The following is a 20,169-nucleotide window of genomic DNA, read 5'->3' on the forward strand; positions in this document are numbered from 1 at the left end:
CCCCACCGGGTGGGGCTTGACGGGGGTGGGGCTGGCCAGGACTGGATCTCGTCCAATGGGGGTGGGGCCAGCTGGGTTTGGGTCTCGCGTGATTTTGAGGTGCATGCGGATGGGCAGGGACTTGACTCTGGGTCCCGCGGCGTGCCCCAGACTCTGACAGGAGGAAGATTTTCATATACATTTTACTAATTTTCTTTCATCTCTGACACTTCTATTATAGAAAAAGGGCAAATAGCAATATTAAAATATTTTCTCTAATTAATTCCCTTTCAATGTGCATGAATTTCGTGCACCAGGCCACTACTTTTATATAATACTGGTTTGGTGATGATGAACTCTTTTGCCTTCACATTGTCCTCCCTCTAAAGCATAGAGGTTAGGCCTACAGCATATTTTTGGTGGGGAATAAAACAGTTCAACCCATAGTATTCAACAAACTTGTTTTGGTTGTCTGTGATTTGCCTGATATTGAGCAAGGAGTTGGGAGTTTGGGTATAGAATGATCCAGCACCTATCTTTAGGGGGATTCAGAGCCTATTTTGGAGACAAACCCAGTTCTTGAGCTTGGGCTGAACAATATGGTGACTTAATATAACATACTTGATGGTTTCACAGCCCAACCCTGGAGATTCCCCAGAAGTAAAAGAACATGTTGGGGGTCTAAATAATGAAAGCAAAGTGTGTGAGAAACACTGAAAGAGGGAGTATGATTTTGACACAAAGTATAGGAAATGACCAATAAAGGTAAAGACAGGCCAGGTGCCATAGTCAGGGAGAGCCCCAGTTGTGCACTTTTCTCTCTATCACACTTACTGGAATGGCTAGTGGGTACTTTTTGTTCACCATAGTAGGATAGGAAAACATTTCAACACCACCCCAGTTTGCAGAGTGAAGGGGATTATGGAATAACACCAGCCAGGGAGAGGGTAGGGCTGGGAGCAGAGAAACACCTATGTAGGCTGATTGGCCCACTTTCAGGCATTTTCTTATTTTACCTCCCACACCTTCAGTTCTAGGCAGTTATAGCTTTTAGAGAAGAGCAGTGCTTGGAGTAGTTTCCTCAGGTGCATGATTACCTGATAAGCAGAAAGCAATCGGGGTGATCAAATCCAGACTGTGAACACATCACCAATCAAGATGGCTGATATCTCTAAGGGAGGAAAGTCACAGGTGAAGCAATCAAGTGATTAATAGTACAACCAAGAAAAAAGGTAAATAGTGAGCATCCTATACAGAACCCGAATGAATAGATCAAGAATTTAAAATATATGCAATAATTATCTTCAAGAAGATAATAAATGGTACTGTAATATGAAGCAGGGATAAGCATGTCTGCTTGTGGAAGGATCCTGGGAATGAAAAATTTAAACATGATAGATGTAACTACAGAATGCCATATCAAAGTAGGAAGCCACAAATTTGATGTAAAACCCCATTTGATTCTTACAAGAAAAGAATTAAGTGGCAAAAGTGGAAAATAAAGTGAGATTTCCATACAATATCTATCTAAACTAAAAGCCCACATAGTCATAAAAGTATATGTTTTATAATAATATAAACATATATAAAGTCATATATCACACACAGTAAGTGACTATTGGGCCATTGGTGCGTATGTAAGTGAGGGCTCAGGAAAGAAGGTAAAACATTGAAAAGAGGGGAACTCAACTATGTACCTTGAAACAAAACATATTTCTCTTACCTCTGCAACCAAGCCTTTTTAGATTTCTGCCCTGGTTCCTTTTCCTCTTATCATCCCTGAAATATTGATGTTCTAAATCATTGACTCTTTTCTCTTGTTGCTTGGTGAGCAATTTCACCATACCTACGACATCAACAATAATCTGTTGCCCAATAAGCATCAGCTTCCTCCTGTTTCCTCACCTCTGGTCTGTAATTCCAACTGTTGACTAGATTTCTCTACACTATATCCCTAAATGCACCAAGCACACTTCTGAGCTCCTGGGTCTCCCATAGTTCATGGTCTATAGGAATGGTGGCCAAATGGTGGTTTCCCATCTCCTAGAGTTGACTATTGCCTCAAATGCAGTACCTGCAGATGAAACCATGTGAGAGAGAGGGAGGTGCAATACTCCCAGTTCAAACTTTCTCTGTTTTGAAAAACAATTAGTTTTGAGACTTCCTGTTGATTGTTATGGGGTTAAAGGATGAACTGCTGGAAATATGTCTTGGGGGGCCCTGTGGCAATGTCCTCAGAGTATTGTTGCAGATTGTCTTAGAACTGGTTTATTGCATGTTTGGTATAATAGGCTTGAACACATATGTGTGTAAACATTTGAAGCTGGAATAAATATTAGCTGTCATAGAATGTTGTGGTTATCAAACTCCTCTGAGCCTAATGCTTTCCTAGTGAAGCCTGCCCACCTCACCTCAACTAAAGGAGCTGTGGGTAAGAGTGGAGTGGTGAGAGCACGGACCAAGGAATTGGATCCTATACCAGACCCACCATGTATAGCTATGTGACCTTGGGAAGATTCTTAAGCTCTCTGTGCTTTTTTTTTCTCTGTAAAATAGAATTTATAACCAGACTCACCTCATAGGATTTTATGAAGATTATAATGAAGCATTTAGAACATGAAGCATTTAGAACCAAGACTCCTACAGAATCCATGCTCAGCGAGCACTCTTATTGTTCCTGTTATGATTTATTTCAGATAATGATACTGGGGTAAGATTTGATTTGAGAAAGAGTTTTTAAAAAATGTTTAGAATTTCTGCTTTTTAGTTCTTTCCATAATTTCATGGATGGGAGGCTGTGACTCATCTATAATCATGCAGTTAGTAGTAGAGTGATAATAAGGTCTTGGGACCCCTTAGTCTCAACACAGTGCTCTGTTCCCCACCCTCCTCCCAAATCAGATACTTCAGACATCTTAGCTTCCTTCCTGTATTAATCATCATTCCTTGGGTTACAAGTGAGGGTAAATAATTCAAATTGGCTTAAACAGAATAAGAATTATCTAGCCTTGGTCACCTCTGACCCTTTTTCCAGAAAAAGCTCTTCTCACCTAATTAGAGCAACAATTCAATGACTCACTCTCATGCTCTTCTTGGTCCAGTGTGGGCGTGTGTGCACATGTCTGAACTAATTCTTGTGGCCAAGGGGACCAAATGCTCTGACTGGCCAGGAATGGGCGAAGTGCTCAGTCTTGGATCTGGCGATGAATGGGTTAGTCCTTGACAGATACTACAGTGGTGTTGAATGCAAAAGAGGATGCTCCCTAAAGGAAAACTGAGAAAAGAAGAATGATTCTTGGGAAGGCAAAAACAATAAATGTTATTTCTAAAAATTGACTTAATCCCCAAAGAACGGAATACCTCAAAGTAATCAGTCCTATAATTTAGAAGAGCTGGGCCATTTCAGTTTATATTATCAAACAGTTCACTGCTGGTGAAATCCAAGTTAACCCCTTCCTTTGCTCCCCTCAGTGGCTGCCATGTCTTTCTTGCCAACATGGCTGCTGATTTCTTGTCTTTTTTCTTTTAACCCAAAATGGAGATTATCTGGAGGGCACTTTTCTAAAAAATCACCTAAGCTTCAAAATGGACTGGAAAGGTATGCTATGTAACATTTTAGGTGATTTTATATTGTCAGCAATTTTCCCCAAGCCTGTCAGTATTTAGCTATAATTTGAGTCTGAGCGTTGTACCTTTGAGATCCTCTGGGAATAATGCATGTCCCCCTGTGACTGCTAAGTAGAGTGGAGTGAGCTATGGGGATTTGAGGCCCCAGTGTGCTCAGGCTGCCCTTTTCATTCCTAGTGCAATTCTAACTAAGACACTGATCTCTAAGTCCCTAAATAACTCAACCTCAGTCTTGGAAATTGTACTTCTCCCCAGGAGCCACCATCACAATAAGCATGACTCCAAGCACTCTAGCACAGTTTGGAAATTCAGCCTTCAGGGAAAGAGAAGCAGAACTTTCCCGTGGAAGGTCCTCATTTGTAGAATTTTCTCTGCCTGCCCTGATTGCAAAACCCCAGTGAGAAAAAACTTCTTTTTATTATGGTGAGTTGCTGATGCTAATATATGGCAGCCAATGTTGTTTGCAATCTATTTAAATTAAACATTATTTTGCCCTGGTTCCCTGCAGAGTCTGTCTCATACAAAAAAGCATAGTTTCATAAATCTAATAAACAACTGAACAAATACATGCCTTTGCACATTGATGCCATTTGGAATCTCTGTATTTTCCTGTTTGTCCTATATGATTTTGAAGACAGCTATTTGTTCTTATTTGTGCATGAGTAATTCTTCCAGTTTCCTTGGAAGTGAAGCCAACGGCAGACATTGGCTGCTTCTGTGCACATCTCTATATGTACACAGGGATCTATAAATACGAATGCTCCTACTTTTAGAGTCTGAAAATAAAACAATCAAATATTTTTTTGAATGAAATTGGTCTTTCTTTTAATCTATACCAGCTTTCTGAGGAAGAACATTTTAATAAAACCACTGTAACAATCAGGTGGTTTTTTTTTGAACATCAGTATAATTAGCCCTTTCAAGAAGAGAACAAAACCATATTGGAAACCTCAATTTAAAATAGAGTGAAGCCAAATACCTAATTATAGTGATGTCTTTTTCCCCCTTTTGCTTTGATTTCCTAGCAAGACATTATTTTATGCCTTTGTTCTCCCTTCAATGACCATAATAGTTTTGGTATAAATTTTGTCAAAAAACTATTATGGTGAAAATCTCCTCTCTTGTATTTCTTGTTCTTTGGAGGAGAGTCTTAGAAATAACCAAACTGGTGGTCTGCAAAAAGGGCTACCCCTAGAAAGGTAGGATTCCTTCCTCAGCCAAGCTTCACACAAACATTTCTGTCTTCCCCTTCCTCTGCATCCTCAAGACCCTTGAATTTCTCCTTCCCTGTCTTCAATCCTTTTCTGCTCAAGGGAAGGATTATATTAGGGTGGACTTAGAGGCACCTGGGAATGCTTATAAAAAAGCCCTTTGGAAGGTCTAAGCTGGAACCTCCTGGAGTTGTCTTTTAAGCTTTGTCTATGAAATAAAGCTTTTTTGTCCCCAGTGAAAGGGATCCCTCTGTGAACAGGATGGGGAGCTATTTGTGTTTTGGGAATCTTTTCCCGTGGGAGGAGAACTAGAAGAACAAATAACAAAAGCATAATAAATACCACTGGTGAAAGCTGGGATTTCCAAGTGACTGCCCCAGTGCTTTCTGACCATAGCTCTGGGGGTTAGGACTTAAAACACCTCACTTTGCACCAGACTTAATGAGGACCCTGAGGGAGGAGTTGTTCTCTCTTCACTTCCTGATTTGCCTCTGAAGCATGAGGAAGCTGAGCAATAAAGATCCTTGATACTCCAGTCCTATTTCAGTATCACAGTAGCTGAAATACACCGGATTCTATTAGCATGTGGGTTTTTACTCATTACCACAGTTTCCTAATGAAGGCTAATATTACAGATCATGGGCATTATAGAGGAAAAGCAACCAGTGGGAACATTTGCACTGGAATGTGATTTCTAGAAGACCAAATTCCTTTGTTATTATTTTTCTCAAATATGTGACTCTATTGCAAAATTTTAAATCAAATTATATCTAAAACATGGGTTGAAATGCAGAGTAACATCAGTAGTAATTATCTTTCCTCTGGAAATGATAATAGGAGTCAATAAACCTTCTTTCCAAATTGGCAGCATTTGAGGCACTTAGAATAAATCTGGAATAATTTATTATGGCTTACCAGCTTCAGTATTGGGTACTGCCTAACTCTTAACCTCTGCTTTGTTCTTACATTCTAGTTACCATGGACTTCTTTCAGCACCTGAGTCCACCTCACTTATTCTTGCTTTTGGGTGCCCATGTGTACTGTTTCCTTAGCCTAAGACACTCTCCCCCACTGTTCACTGATAACCCTCTGCTCACTTTTCAGTTTAAACATTATGTTTTCTCCTGGACCCCAGAAAGGGTTGGTTCCCTTGTTATTTATGCCTTTAATATTCTGTCCAACTTTTGACCTGCTTCCCATATTTATAATTATTTTTTAATATCTTGCTTTGTCATTAGAATATTAGCTTCTCAATGTTATGGGCATTGGGGTTCTTGGGATCCCCAAGATAGAAATTGAGAGGAAACCCTAGAGAAATTTCCAGACAGATTTTATAAGCTTATGCTCAAGCAAAAGGGAAGCAGCACAGAGGAAAGTAAGGTGCTATGAACTGGCTTGGGGGCCGGCTCTGTTTGCCTGATTTTATAAGACAGGGAAAAAGTGGGCTTGTGCAAAAAGAAGGGCTTTTTGAAAAAAGCTGGCTTGCCTCATTTTCCATTTCAGGGTCAGAAGACTTTCTTTTCCAGCTATGTTGCCTGGTGACTATGTTTGTACCTGTGCCTTGGGGGCAAGATAGCAGACTGTTCATTGCTTCCCATCCTAGGAAGGTCCTATATGGGTCAAACCTTGATCAACTCCACATTTTGGTTGGTAGTTTAAGCAGTCAGTTAGAAGGGAGATAAAATCAACTACCTCTGTGTTTTTGAGTAGGGAGAGGAGGGGCGGTAACATTTTTTTTTTTTTTTTTGGTCAGAAACACTGATTTTACCCTCTTCTCTCCCCCAACCTTTAGGATATTCAGTTAGGTCTGAATAGAATGGCCCAGAACTTTTTTGTGTGTCTTTATATTTTTTAAATTGATTTCTAGAGAGAAAGGAGGAGAGAGAGAAACATCAATAATGAGAGAGAATCTTTGATCAGCTCCTTCCTGCACACCCCTCACTGGGGATGGAACCTGAAACCTGGGCAGGTGCCCTGACCAGGAATCAAATCAGAGATGGTTCCTGGGTCGACCACCAACTGCTGAGCCACACTAGCTGGGTGGCCCAGAAGTTTGACTGACTTGAAAGTGACACTTAGACTGAGCAAAGAATTCTTAGTCCCCTTGATTTGATTATAGTGACACTGCAAATCTCAGTGAGGTCCAGAATATAGGCTAGTCCAATTTTAGTAAACCCTATGCATCAAACTCTGAGGCCACAGGAAGGCTGGCTTACACTGAGTATTTAAAGCCTAATATTAGGGCCCACCAGGCCTGGGTCTTTATTCTGGTCTTTTCCATAATAGCATTCTCTCTCTCTCTCTCTCTCTCTCTCTCTCTCTCTCTCTCCAGCCCTATGGAATCAGGTCAGGGTCCTGGACTTCCCTTTTGCTGGATGATGAGCCATCTCAGCTGTGAAAGGATTCAGTTTGCTCTTTAGTCAACCTTGTGCTTAGTTAAGTCTTTGCTGCATTCTCTTAGCTCCATCAGAACTTTTCAATATTAATGCAGTTTTATTTGGGATCATTAAGTTGTTCAAATTCTAATCAGCATTTAAAAATTATATTATCAACTTTTTAGCTTCTAAAATGTTTTTGAAGCCTCTGAGTCCTGAGTAATCTATACATAACCTTAAATCTCTACAGGTGGTAGTCACACCGAATCAAATAACATTTCTTAAGAAAAAGTTACACCTTTGAGAATATACAGAGGAAATGATGCTTTGATCAAGTAAAGGATAAGCATTATCCATGGATAATACAAAATCTTATTGAAGTGGGAAACCTTTCTTTTCATCCCTACCCATTTCCCCTTCTTACGCATTTGAGCTTATCCTGGTATTAATAACTTCTACAGAAAAGGTGAGGTCTGGAATCAATTTACTATAACTTCATCATCTCTGCAATATTTATTGAAGTTGCTCAGAGAAGTTAGAATCTTTTAATGAAAGTCTAAGAAAATATAATCTCGGACAACTATTACTTGGTCAGCAAAGCATTTCCTAGGAATTAAACCCATCTACGCACCATAAAACATTACACAAAAATTTCTTATGCCCTCATATTTTCCTGACTTGGTTGTAGTTATTGAAGGTCAAAACAACAGCTGCAAAGATACCAAGAAAAACAAAGTCTCTCAATAAACTTAGGAGACTTCTGATAGAATGAGCTGTCATCTGGAGCCTATAGAGTCTCTTAGTCCTGAGCATTTATTAAGCATAGATTGCGTGCCAGGTGCTATCCTAGGTTTGGAAGGCTAAAAATGTATAGGCACAGTTCTTGTCCCTGGAGTTCATTGCATGTAGTCTACCAAAGGCATTTAGGGTAATCCTCGTGTGAACCCAGGTCATGGGAATGTAAAATGAGGTCATATATGGCAAGGGTCTGAGAGTTCCTGACACAACCTCCCTGGGTTACTATAAAGGACATATGCCATTTTAGAGATGAAGAAAATATTGGTTTATGATTGGAAACACAAGATACTGAGGAATATCTCAAAGTGAATGCATGAAGTTGGCAGCAGCTTTTTTGGCTTTTGCTTTAAGTCTTCTGTTGCTTCAGTTTCAGTGTAGATTCTCCTGAATTAACTCTAGTTACCACAGTGTTATCTAGATTATTGTTTTCCCCACACCTCCTTATTTTCTCATTTTAATCATGACAGAGAAAGGAATAAGTGCAGTCAGAGTACAGGGACCATTCCTTGGCATAAGAAGGCTGATTAAAAATAGAAAATTAAAATATTAAAGAAAGGAAGTCCTTTTTTTGACTTATGAAAAATTCAAGTTGTGCAAGGTCTTCTGGAATTAAATATTTGTGCAAGTTTAGCAGTGTCTGGATTTATTTATTTATACTCTGCTATTTTCTAGGAGTGATTTCAAACAGGCTAAAATGCTACATGAAATGCCCTTGGGTTAAAGTTGGAGAAAAGAAGAAATAAGAACAGGGGAAAACACAAAGTGATTTTGGAATAAGCCTAAAGACACACCCACTATGGAGACCACCATACACCTATGATAGGTAGCCCACACTTCCTGATACCAAGTTAGCACAGACTACATAATAATTCCCTTAGGGAAACCCCCCTCCACACACACACTTCTGTGTAATTACCATATCCTCCTGACTTATTGAATTGAATTGTGTGGGTTGATGCTTCTCAGGAGTAACTGAATTGACAGATTATCTTCTGTTTTCTGTCCAACCGTTTAAGAGATTGCAAACTTCTTGGGGCAGCAGCTTGTTTTTCATTATAACTGTAGCATCAGATAAAGTGCCTAGCACATAGTAGGTGCTGAATATACACTGGTTGACTGATTGAGTAAATGAGGGAATTAAGTAGTGTGAATCAAGGGATCTGCCAAATCTAGGCTGGGGTTAAACCTCCCTGAATCCTGGGAGGCTGCTGTGAAATGTCAGAAGTCTTTGCATAACTGCTATAAGAGAATTAGCAAGAAAGAAAGTTGATGATAGCCATATATATATATATATATATTCAGAGGTATGTTGAAGTCCATGTAGTAAAATTAAAGTCCTTAGTGGACAGGGAGTGTCTTTAGCTACCCTGGGGCCAAGGAAAGCCTGAGAATTCACTTACCAGTTACACTAGTATTTTCAGATCAGCCCTATGAGGGAAGATGAGGTAGATACTTGGGTATCATCTCACCCTTCATCTCCTGGACTGATATGAGAGGTTCAAAGGTTACTATTCAGCATTTAGACAAATGACTAGGAAGGAGGGAATCACCTCTGTCCTTCAACTGACTGTTAGATCTGTGCTGATAGGAGCTAAGCCAAGAGACACTTTTGAGAGTTTAAGAAATTTTATTACATTGTCTCACAGTGGGCTGAGACCAGTATATCAGAGGCAGCATCAAGGGAGTGTTTATATTCTCTTATATAGGGACTGGGTCAGGGTTGCATCAGCCAACTGGGGTAGCTGCCTGAACAACAGGACACCCTTGGAAGATAGCAGGATATCTGGTGGGTGTACAACTTGGTCAGGCAGAGGGGAGTGCCCTAGTCAGTTGGGGAGTGTATCTTATCTTGCTTATGCAGGTGCAGGCCGTGTGCTTCAAGTTATGGAAAAAAAAACACTTGTATTTCAGAAAACATGTCCAAACAGGAGAGGCCAGAGGTAGTACATCCTAACACTGTCCACTTTATTTCCTTGTACCACAGTAGGCCAGAGGTTGTACACAAGGGGCCTCTGAAGGGTGTTTCATGCAGGGCTCCAGCTTTTTCTGATCCCCCGAATTCTCTTACTTTCTAGATCTTTCTCCCCATAGGAAGACTTACCTCCTCCAGAGTCCTGGTCTATCCCTCTGATCCTTAGAATAAACATTCTTTTTTTTTCTATAGAAATGTTCCAGTATTAATTTCTAGTATCTCTTTTTTTAAATTTTCCCTTGCAAGGTACATATGACAACACTTGAAAAAATATGACAAAATATCCCCTAGACATTAAATGTTACTGGACTATTTTTCTGCTTTTAAATTCTGCTGCACAGCAGTGGGTACATCTGTCCTGGTGTCAATGCAAGCTAACCTCCTGGGGAGGAAGGAAGAGGAGCCCTGGTGTCAAGAATCATGATGGTGGTGGTGGTGGTGGTGATGTGTTTGTGTGTGAAATTGTTCTGGACTTTCACCCTGGATTGCAGCTGATTTTTACCCCCATTGTATCAAGAAAAAAAAGCACTTGTTTAGTTCTTGTCTCCACAACTGAATTTCTTCCAAAGACTTCTAACTGATCTACTGAGCAATTCCTATCTCTTCTGTTGACATAAATGTAACCTTTGCAACCTAATTGTGTTGACTTATGCTAAGAAAAATTCACTTCCTCTCTGCTCTGAGTTCAGTTCAAATATTTCTCCATTAACTGACAAATAGTTCTTCTTACTAATAAGCAGATTGCCCTCTGACTCCAGGGATGGTGTAGAATTTCTTTTTATCCTACTATGTTCATCAAAATAAAAAATCTACAAATTGTTCTGGCAACTATGTAATTTCTTTAGCTCCTGGGAACATTAGTGATCATATATAGTCCTCTACACTCATTGTGGAGCTGAAGACAGCTGACTCGGTCTTTGCAGAACTGCCCTTCCTTTCACGAAGATTTTTCATACAACGTGTTCTGATTGGCAGCCCTCTCCTTAAAAAAAAAAAAAATATATATGATTTTACAGAGAGGAAGGAGAAGGGATAGAGAGAAATATCGATGAGAGAGAAACATTGATTAGCTGTTCCTGAACGCCCCCTACTGGGGATCGAGCCTGTGACCAAGGTACATGCCCTTGAGTGGAATCGAAGCAGGGACCCTTCAGTCCTTGGGCCGACACTCTATCCACTGAGTCAAACCTGTTAGGGCCACAGCCCTCTCCTTTGGACACACAGCCAGCATAGTTTGATGATGGTGTATGTTAGGAAGCTTCAGACTGCCCTTCATTGAGAAAGTATGCCTTATAGGTAAAGCAAATAGGGCCAAATGTTAAGAGTTAATGACTTAGGTGGAGGATGCATTAATATTCATTATACCATTCTCTTAACTTTTTTGTATATTTGAAAATTTTCATAATAAACAGTTGGCAAAAAGCTATGTAGTCAGGAGAAATCAAATTATTAGTGAGCAGAACACATTGGGATGAGGGGAATGGAAACTTCATTTAGGTATCAATCTGTGTCCAAATATCCTGCTACTAGACATTGTAAAAACTTATGAGTAATTAAACATTGGCTTTGAAGCTATATTAGGGAGACTTAGTGAAACTCTGCAAACTCTCTGGGAGAGTGGAGTGAGCTTTTTTCATCAAAATTTTCCTTAACTTCAAGTGCTTCATGTACCTGGGGTCCCATATAACCTGGGGTCCCAAGTAGCATGGCACATGGTAACTGTCTTTTGTCAGGTAAAGAATTTTTTCTACATAAAGGAGGGACAAGTGTCTCCTTTCAGAGTGACCAGAGGCAGGCCACATGCCTCTGCTGTTACTTCTGTACAGAATCCAGACAAAATATGACAGAACTCCCCAAGGGAAAAATAATGGACAAATCATAAAAGATGTCAGCTTCTTTCCTCATAGCAGATTTTGAGAAGGACATAACAAAAGAGAATGTAGGGTTACAAGATCCCCTTTAAGAAATAGAGAAAAGATGTCTTTGAGAGGGAAACACAGTAGAAATGACATTCTGGGACCAGGAGACATATATTATTTATTTCATAATTTTGAAGTTTTAAGATAGAAGAAAGTTAATCTTTATTATATGTTTGATCTATAATAATAAAAACATAATATGCAAATCAACCTAACGACTGAACAGCAGAGCAACCATCCGGACAACCTTCTGGACGACCATGCTATGACACCCACTGGCACCAGGCCAGCCAAGGCGGGTGCGATGCAATTGGTCAGGGGCCTGGCTATCGCCCCATGATCGCCCAGCAGAGGGAGGCCCAGGCCACCAGCTGGCAGGGGGATTGATCAATCCGGGGGCTCCACGATCGCCCCAAAGAGGGAGGCCCAGGCTCTCCCACAGCAGCACTGTGGTGGGTGGGTGGGGCCTCCCTCTGTGGGGGAGATCCATCATGGAGCCCCGGCCCGGTTGGCAGGGCCTACCTCTTTGGGATGAGTGATCACAAGGCTCCCAGACTGTGAGAGGGCACTGGCAGGGCTGAGGGACCCCCTCCTCCTGAGTGCACGAATTTCATGCACCAGTCTCCTAGTATATGTTAGAAACAATGGCTAGTAAACTATGGCCTGTGGGCCAAATCTAACCTGTTGTCTATTTTTGTATGACTCAGGAATTAGGAATGATTTTTAAATGTTGAAAAGATCTTTCTTTGAAGAAATTTTAAGACTGAGTTGAAAAAAAAAAGAAAAAAGAAAAAAAAAGAAAAAAAAAAGAAAAAAAAATGAAAAGATCATAAGCCTTTTCATGAGAACAGCTGTTCAAGAGTTGAGGACATTGCAACTTGGTCTACATCACCTAAAATATATACTATTTGTCTCTACAGAGAAAGATTGCCATCCCCCATTGTGAACTCTATTAAATACTCTGAGTGCATTATCACATTTAATCTTTGCAGCACTCCTAGGATGCAGGCACATTGCTTTCCTCAGTTTATAAAGGAGGGGAAGTAGGCTCAGCAAATTTAAGTAACTCAGTCAACATCAGAAAAAAAGTATATGGCCAAGTTGGAGTTTGAACCTGGAACCAATAGTGTGTGTGTGTGTGTGTGTGTGTGTGTGTGTGTGTGTGTGTGTGGAGAGAGAGAGAGAGAGAGAGAGAGAGAGAGAGAGAGAGAGAGAGAGATAGATAGATAGATAGATAGATAGATAGATGATAGATAGAGCTAGGACAATGGGCCAGTTACAGAATTCACCAGGTCACCAGGGTGGAACATTCCAGGCACCTAGCAATGAGAAAGAACTGGTAGAGCAGATATTTGAGATACTTGAGACCTTATCCCTAAGACCCCCTCTCCACCCTAGAATGCCTTTAGTCATGCAGGTCAGATTCTTCTGATCTTTTCTCCCCTGGCATGTGGTTAGTCATGTGATAGATCCCCACCCTTAGAGGAGAACAAGGAGGAAAGCCCCATATAACTTCCATGCAAGGACAGAAGATGACAGGACAGGCCCTGATAGGTCAGTTTGAAGAAGAAAGCAGTTAACTGCCCTCCAAGGGTTCAAAAGGAGCCCTAGCCCACTCCCCAGGACAGCTCTTTGAGCCTCCCACTTGAAATTTCTCTTTGCTTGCCCAAATAAATTTTCTCTAGCGAGTTTGAGTCTTGGCTCTGAATTCTTTTCTTAGCCGGAACTCAAGTACCAAGGTTGGTAGACCCAGGTTTGATCTGACCCCACGGGTCAGACACCTGGTGCCATTCCTGCCACCTACAACAGAGATTTTAAAGAATTGGCTCATGTGCCCTAGCTGGTTTGGCTCAGTGGATAGAGTGTCAGCCTGCCGACTGAAGGATCCTGGGTTTGATTCTGGTCAAGGGCAAATGCCCAGGTCGCCAGCTTGATTTTCAGTGTGGGGCATACTGGAAGTAGCCAATCAATGATTCTTTCTCTCATCATTAATGTTTCTATCTCTCTCTCCCTCTCCTTTCCTCTCTGAAATAAATAAAAAATATATTTAAAAAAATTGGCTCATGTGATTATGGAGACTGGCAATAGTAAAATCTGCAGAGGGTGTGCCAAAGTCTGGAGAACCAGGAAGGAGCCAAAACTGCAGTTCAAGTCTGAAGGCTGTCTGCTGGCAGAATTCATTCTCTTCAATGGAAGTCAATGTTTTGTTCCATTCAGACTTTCAATTCATTGGATGAGGGCAATCCACATTATGGGGGGCAATCTGCTTTACTCAAAGTCCACTGATTAAATAGTAATCTCATAAACAAACAAACAAACAAACAAAAAAACCCTCACAGAAACATCCACAAAAATGTTTGATGAATTAAGTTGATGTGTAAAATGAACTATCACATTGGCTCCATCAGACTGTAAGAACACTTGTGTAAGCCCCACACTAAAAGTCTTTTGGATTGTGTAAAAAAAAATGACAAATAAAGTATTGTTTCTTAAATATGAATTGAAATGTCCACCAGCTTCCCTTATCCTTGCCTGAGTGAAATGAGTTTTAATTCAGAAGTTCCAGAAAAGTTACTACTCCCAGAAATGTGTCAAGAGAATCAAGTGGATCTAATTTTTATTGTTTTTTTATGCCTTAGGACTTTTTGAGCACCTTTTCTGTACTTTTTCCATGTAGAAAATAAATACATAGTCTTGGTGCAACTCAGATTGAAAAATTACATTTAGGAAAATTCAACTTTGTAAAAAGGATCCCAATACTCTATGCTTGTCTATTTCTCTTGGTAGAAATATTTGGAGTGGCATATTAATGTGTCTAGAGCAGCCGTGGGCAAATTACGGCCCGCGGGCCGGATCCGGCCCATTTGAAATGAATAAAACTAAAAAAAAAAAAAAAAGACCGTACCCTTTTATGTAATGATGTTTACTTTGAATTTATATTAGTTCACACAAACACTCCATCCATGCTTTTGTTCCGGCCCTCCGGTCCAGTTTAAGAACCCATTGTGGCCCTCGAGTCAAAAAGTTTGCCCACCCCTGGTCTAGAGTGTGACTAAGTGACATTCTTGGACTCCAATATACTGTAATTTACAATCTTAAATCTGGAATAAAGGTAGATTTATAAAGGGAAGCATAAATATTCCTAGAAATCACCTGGCAATTAATACATACTAACCACTATTTTAAAATAAAATTTTAATGCATAGAAATATAGCATTTTAATATTTCTTAAGGCCATATAAAGCTAATTTACAATAACTAAATTATTTTAAAAGCCTATTTCACATTTTCTAGAATGCAGAGCCCTAAGGAACCATTCATAATGCCTCATTTACCCTGCTTTCTCACCATTGTTATGCAGATGAGATAAACTAGCAGAGTCAGGACAAGGTTCTGAGTATCTGCTGATTGGCAGCCCAAGGGCATTCTCTTTGATCAAACCACATACCTGGCCCACCATTCCTTTATACCCCTTTGTTCAAGTCATAAGGTCATCTCAGAAAATGGAACTGAATAAAACATCAGGAATTATATGAGGTGATACTGAAAATGTAAGGGTCTGTGTAATTGTGTTTAGCAAATTTTAACAGCGGTAGTATATCAAGATTTTAATTTGCTTGGTGATGTATCTGTTCACCCATAAGGTGTTTTCCGGTTTGAGTTTGGTATGATTTACATTACTGATGTTCACTGTGATTTCATACCTAATGTATTTACAGAAATTCAGGAGCAGGTGTTTGTGATTCAGCAATGTCTCAGCATCTAATTCAGTATGCAAGTTAGTAGGTCATGTATCATATTTATAGGAACTCGGTTACATTCATAATAGGGTGAATTTTTACCCTGGGCAAAATCTTAAAGTTTATCAGAGAAATTATGTATTCATGGCCAAGTACATGAAAGTTTATCATTCTGAATTTAAATTTCTTTTTTTTCCTCTCCTTTTTTTTTAAAATCATCTCACTATTTGAAAAGTAAAACATTAAATAGCTTTTCTTTTTAAATTTCCATTTTTGTTTTCCAGTACCCGGTGGTGGGAGGTAATGATTAAGTGTTTGGAAGAGATCGTAAGTGAAAAATCTTCTTGGCATCTTAGGACACTGAGTGAGGTCTAAGAAATGCTGGTGGATGTGGGATAAAGAGCTGGTTGAGTCTCCTGGCTCTGTAGACCTCGTTCTTGCTTCAGGGCTGCCAACAAGATGCTAAAATATAGGTATTGTTATCCCTGGCCTCGGGGAGATGCATCAAGGCTTAAACTTGATTTAAGTACATAACACCTGGAAGTATTTTTATCCGTTTTACTCCAGGCTGGATTTGAACTGCTAACTTGGAGCTCTACAGCCCAGATCCAATCCTTGGAGTCAATCATGCTCCTTCTGTATACAGTTTCCTCTGTGCTGGTGTCTGAGATGGATGTTAAATGTTCCTGAGGAAAAACATGATGTTGTTTTTGTAGGCATTGATGGCCATATTGACACGCTGTAGATTGACTAGAGCTCTTCTATTTTATTAAAATAGAGTGAAAATTAGCTTTAATAGCATAAACCGAAAGCCATGATCTGTACAAAGAGGGGACAGTTTGATTATACATTTCTGCACAAAAGCAACAGATACATTTTTTTAAGAGGCTTGCCAGCACCACTATTCATAACTGTGTGTTCAACAGATAGTCTAATTGCCTCATTTATAGTAGTAGGACATGCGGTTTCCTTTCGCATTACTTACCCACCCGCTGAGTTTTGGAGGAGACAGTGAGACTGCTTTTCAATCCTGAAGGCTGCTTCTCTTAAACATTGCTTCTGTCTCCATGACAAGTGTTTTATTGTCACTTCTGACTGGATTTATATTTTGTTCAGTCAGTTGTCTGTCTTCACAGAGTTCATGAGTTTCAGCAAAGGTTCTGAAAATATTTTTTAAACCTTTTAGTTATTATGGCTCTTCAAAAATCAAGTGGTGTGTTCTATATTCCTTTATGAGTGAATAAGACAAACAAACTGGAAAAACGATTCTGTGGCTTTTCCTATGCATTGAACTACAATCATTTACATCTATATAGGGTTTACTTTTCATGCATATCTATTCATAAGATTGTTACAGTACTTGGTTAGATAGTTAAGGCAGACTTTATTTATTCATTCACTTGTTCATTCATATATTTATTAAGCACTGATATGTCAGGCATTAGGCTGGGTTCCAAATGATTAGGTCATGAGAGTAGAGCCCTTACTAATGAAATTAGTGCTTTCATGAAGCAGATTTCTTGCCCTTTCTGCCATGTGAGGACACAATAATAAGATGACTGTATATGAAGCAGGAAGAGGGTTCTCACTAGATACCAACCTGCCAGCACCTTGATCTTGGACTTCTCAGTCTCCAGAACTATGAGAAATAAATTTCTGTTGTTTATAAGCCACCCAGTCATTGGCTTTCTCTAATGGACTAAGACACTTTCAAGACATATATTTTATTTTTATTTTCTATTGCACTGCTTAGCACCTCCAGTAAATGACAGTGATAATTCACATCCTTTTTTTTAAAACATGCTTTTATTGATTTTTTTATTTTAGAGAGAGAGGAAACAAGAGGGAGAGATAGAAACATGGATGAGAAACATTGATTGGCTGCCTCCTGCATGCCTCCTACTGGGGACCAAGATAGCAACTTGGGCATGTGCCCTGAAGGGGAATTGAACTGGTGACCTCTTGGTGCATGGGAAGATGCTCAACCAACTGGGCCACACTGGCTGGGCACTAACATTCTTGTTTTGTTCCTAATCTTAGGTAGGAAGAAAGTTTTTAATATGTCACTAATTAAATATGACATTTGTTATAGGAGTTTTTCATAACATATACTAGAGGCCTGGTGCATGAAATTTGTGCACTGGGGAGGGGGAGGGGCGTGTCCCTCAGCCCAGCCTGCACCCTCTCCAATCTGGGACCCCTGTGGGATCGGGCCTAAACCGGCAGTCGGACATCCCTCTCACAATCCAGGACTGCTGGCTCCCAACCACTCACCTGCCTGCCTGCCTGATTGCCCCTAACTGCTTCTGCCTGCCAGCCTGATCACCCCCTAACCACTCCCCTGCCAGACTGATTGACGCCTAACTGCTCCCCTGCCAGCCCGATCGCCCCCAACTGCCCTCCCCTGCCGGCCATCTTGTGGTGGCCATCTTGTGATGACATGGGCGCAGCCATCTCGTGACCACATGGGGGTGGCCATCTTGTGACAACATGGGCGTGGCCATCTTGTGATGACATGGGCGTGGCCGTCTTGTGACTGCATGAGGGCGGCCATCTTGTGCAAGGGTGTGATAGTCAATTTGCATATTACCTCTTTATTATATAGGATACTCAGGTTAAAGATGGTCCCTTCTAGTATTTTTTATTAAGAGGAGCAGGTGAAAGTTGGCAAGAAGTTCTGGGAATGCTATTCCAGTATGGCTCCCTTCTGGTCTGTGGCACATGGGGGATCAGGGAATTTTCCCATAGCGAAGAAGAAGAAGAAGAGGAGAGAGGGCTAAGTAGGGATAGACAAAATAATTTATTCCCTTTCTTTTCTCTCTGAGTCACATTTCTTCTACCATCAGCCTCTCAAGTGGTCTGACTCCTCTCAACATTCTTGTATTTTTTCTCCTTAATTTCTACTGTAGATTGCAGTTTACATGTGCTCTTGATGAAATGAACAGAGAGGCATTCTTCCAGCCACATCGCTGTCCCTGTTAAACAACTGGGAAACAACTTTTAATTTACAGTGTGGTGACCAGCTCAGCTAGTGCTGTCCCAGAGGCTGTTTGCAGTGGACGCCTGTTGACCTCACATCCAGGGCAGTAAGATAAGCTCTGGTGCTTCACAGCTCCCTCTGGAACTTTCTGCCCCAACCCCTCACATCTCCTAGTAACAGCTGTGCTGCTGGAGGCTCAGTGATTAACAAAGTATCAAATTATTCCCCTGGAATCCTCTAGAATTGCCTCTTCTGGGGTACCTGATGGATCTCTGCTTCAGAGATGGTTTATCAGTACATCAGGTAATAACTTGCTCTTTTGTCTCTGTTCTCCTGAGTACATTTTAGAGGGGAAAAATCTCCAGGTCATGTGATAGGTGTTTTATCCTTGTTAACACAAGCACCTGGTAATGAATCTTTAAATTATTAGCTGCGTGCTGAACCAGCCCCATTCCTGGTTTTGCTTTGAGGGCCTATAACTCCACATTTGCTTTAGCTTTCTTATGAAAGCTTGAGATTATTTATTTTCTCTGTGTATATTCTTGGCATATTTCTGCCTAGAGGAAGAGCAAAATCAATAAGTCCTACAGTTTTATTAAGTTTCTTAAAGAGCAGGATATCTGATCTGTTGCTGGAGTTGGTTAATCACCATCCTGTACAAATTAATCTTTGGATGGTGGTTTTTCCTGCATGTTTTTTTTTCCAGTTGTTATTAATAATAGTGTTGTCTGACTTGATAACCTTACTCAAAGGATAATTTTTGCTCCTAATGCCTTTTGATGTAGCCCAAAGCAGCCCAAAAGGTAAAGAATATTTTCATACACACACATCCTTTTGCTTTTTAGCCTGCCATATACTACTGTTCAATTTCTCTTCTGTTTCATCCTATGGGTCCAGTTTTGACAACTTTAGCTGCCACTGAGCCAGCACCAATTTGCAATAAAAGTCAAGTGAGATCACATGACATGTATCTAATTTCATTTGAATATGGCCAGTCATGTACATGAGGCTTGGGATAAACTGCAGCCGGCCGTCACAAAGTACTGGGCTGTGCTGGAAAAGAGCATCCAGCAGCTTGGACAAACCCTACATCCTTAACCAGACTCTCAGTGCTGCCTGGAGTCATTCTCCATGAAGCTAGTCAGCTACTTCTCCCTTTTGTCTCAGCAGCTATTCCAAACTTTCAGTATTCTGCAGATTCCTTCCTCTGCCCCATCCTCTCCTGCTCTCAGCATATGGCTTTGCCTTCTTATTTTTTTGGAAAAACAAGAAATAACACCCCCACCTTCACAGTCCCAAACAAAAAACGTATTTCCAATAGTGTTTCCTCTCTTCTGCAAAAGACTGTGCCCCTGCTGCCAAAGTCTAATTCATCTACCCAACCAACCACCTGCATTGAAGTTTGTCTCTGACTTGACAGAGACCCAGGGCCATTAGCCATCCAGTTTGTATTCTGTTTACTCCATTCAAGGTATAAATATGCCTTTAAAAATATATCTGCTGACCCTCCATCACCCTTTATCTACTGTTGTATATCTCTTTTCCTTTGTAGCCAGACTTCTTGAAAA

At 40.4% G+C, this 20,169-nt stretch overlaps 1 long non-coding RNA gene across 2 annotated transcripts in view; it reads right to left on the minus strand.

Annotated features, from left to right (window-relative positions):
* Positions 1 to 1,076: 1,076 nt before the first annotated feature.
* LOC106726139 overlaps positions 1,077 to 20,169 on the minus strand; it is a 26,299-nt gene continuing 7,206 nt past the window's right edge. Inside the window, exons 1-3 of one of the 2 annotated variants that reach the window (XR_001362164.1) lie at positions 17,222 to 17,258; positions 16,607 to 16,781; positions 1,077 to 1,150 (exon numbers count right to left, since the gene is read on the minus strand). This is a non-coding gene — a long non-coding RNA (uncharacterized LOC106726139). Of the gene's footprint in view, positions 1,151 to 16,606; positions 16,782 to 17,221; positions 17,259 to 20,169 lie in introns of those variants that run through there. The other variant, XR_001362163.1, reaches the window with a different exon arrangement.

The sequence above is a fragment of the Myotis brandtii genome, unplaced genomic scaffold (assembly GCF_000412655.1).
Source record: "Myotis brandtii unplaced genomic scaffold, ASM41265v1 scaffold230, whole genome shotgun sequence".
NCBI classification, from domain to species: domain Eukaryota; kingdom Metazoa; phylum Chordata; class Mammalia; order Chiroptera; family Vespertilionidae; genus Myotis; species Myotis brandtii.